The sequence below is a fragment of the Canis lupus genome, chromosome 33 (assembly GCF_048164855.1).
Source record: "Canis lupus baileyi chromosome 33, mCanLup2.hap1, whole genome shotgun sequence".
NCBI lineage: Eukaryota > Metazoa > Chordata > Mammalia > Carnivora > Canidae > Canis > Canis lupus.
Window position 1 is genome coordinate 30,776,676 of NC_132870.1, and position 2,355 is coordinate 30,779,030.

The window sequence follows — 2,355 nt, forward strand, 5'->3', positions numbered from 1 at the left end:
CCATGTGGCCTCATCTTCTTTCCACCTCCACGGTGGCACCTCACCCAGATTCCTTTCTTGTCAAACTTGTTTCCAATCACCCAAGCTCTCTAGTCTATGACCTCTTGGTCAAACTGTCTGTTACCCAGGACACAAATAGATTGAGAGTGTCAGATAACACAGTAATTTGGTGGGGGAGAAGACCGTTTGAGCGAGCACTGCAATACCCTTTATCTTACCCCTTTCCCTAGCTACCTGCACCTTTAAAAGTAAATGCCCTTTCCCTACCTATGTTTCTCTGGTGTCTCTAAGTCACTGCGGGGCAACTGAGTGTGACTCATATCTTTTAATTTATTTGATGTGTTCATTCCCTCTGGGGAGCTAACTGGTAGAACATTTGAGTCAATTCTATTTTTCTTGGGGACGTCGGGTAACATGAAGTTGGGTGATGACAAACGTGGGTTGTGTTGCTTTATGAGAATCACATGAATATTGTATGCTCTGAAGTTAGAGCATTGAAACTACTGCAAGTGATGAATATCCTGTAACCACATCTTACACTCAAAGTTATTTCTCCTGGAACTGATTAATAGTCAACTAATACAAATACATGGTATTCACCACACACTTGATGCCTGCTGAGGCTCTGAAACCTTGTTCCCTGAACGTCCCTGTTGCCATCCTCTACCTCCTGCCAGAAATTCTCTCAATCGCTGTACAGGCTGTAAACACACCAGAGAAGTGGTTTTTAAAGAAGCTAAGACATGACATATGCCACCACAGCCACTTTCTCACACCCCTAAGAACAAAGGTTTGAGTGAATGTTCTCAGTAAAAATTATGCTGCTTCAATAAACAAATCAGAGATATAGTTCAAGGTGGAGGTGGGGAACGGGGGTGTTATCTGTTTAAGAAATCTTTGCTAAGAGGATATTATGGGCTAGGCACTGTGTTTTGAGTAAAGCAGATATTTTGGGTAGAAATAAACCAATCTTCTTAAGAAATACGACAATTATTCTGCAGGTTGGTTGGCAACTCCTGAAAGCTTTATAGAACATTACATCTTTCTCTGGCTGGCACCTACTTTATCCCTTTTCTTGAATGGAGTAGGGGAGGGGAAGGAAGAGGTTAGACAAGAGGGAGTGAGAGATTCAGAAACCGAATCACTTTTCTATTCAGGGATCTGCTGAGCACCACGATTTGCTAATGTTTTCAGGTGAGGGCATAAGAACTCAGGAGGTGCACTATCTTGAATTCTTTCCCAGTTGTTACCTTTTCATAAGTTCTGTATATTTGACTGGCCAGTGTGGTCTAGTCAGTACTTATGTTTGAAGAAACAAGTCAGAGTGGGAAACAGGCTGGGCCCAGGCGAGGGGAGTGGAGGTGCGATCTGAGCCTCGGATTTCGGCCGGATCTCTGGCCGGGGCGTGCCCAGCGGCTCAGCCCGGAGGCCAGGCACCCCCAACCCCCGCCCCTGGCACCGCCCACCTTGCGCCTCCCCTCAGGCTCCCGCCCGGCTTGCAGGGCTCCGGCTCCACTCTCTGCACACCCAGCCCTGCCTCCCAGGGTCCATCCGGAGCGCCAGGGCTCGCGGCCGATCCCCGGAGTCCACGGATCAGCTTGGGTTCTCGAGCATGTGGGCAGCCTCTCCTCCAACAACTTCAGCTACTCTAACTTTGTTAAGATACAAAAGGCTGTTCCAGACCTCTGTGTGTACCTCGAGTGAGAAAGGAAAGGAAATGCACTTGCGTTAGAAAGCCTAAACATCAGGCTCCTCGAGGAGAACGTCTGGGTCGAAAACCTCCATCTCCCCCGCCTCCACCCAACTTCAGCCGCCAGCGGCCGAAAGGTCCCTAGGAAGTGGATGCCAGAAGGGTCTGTGCATTGGGCCGGGGACATTGCCGGGGCAGCTCTAGGCGCAGAGCTCGCTATAGGTCCTCTCTCCCAGGATCGGATAGATGATTCATTTTTATATGTAACGTTTTACCCCACTCTATAGCTCCGGCTGGTTAATGTTCAACCCCAGGGCTTCGAGAGGCAGCTCTAGGGCGGCAGGCAGGGATGACCCATTCAAGGTATATGGCCGCTCGGGAATGAAGGCGCGGAAGCCCGAGAGAGGGTGAGGACGGATGTGGCGGGGGTGGGTGCGGGCACTGGGCGCTCCTCCGGCCTGGGCCTCCCCAGGCCACCTCTGAGACCGCGGAGAAGCCAGCGGGTCCGCGGCCCGGGCCCGGCAGGCGACCCTGAGGCGCAGCCAAGAGGCAGTGCTCGGGCCGGAGCGGCGACCGCCCACGACGCCGCAGCCGCGGCCCGGGAGCGGCGCGTGCGGGGGCGACGGGAGCGCGGGGGCGGGCGCTGCGCCCCAGAACGACCCCGG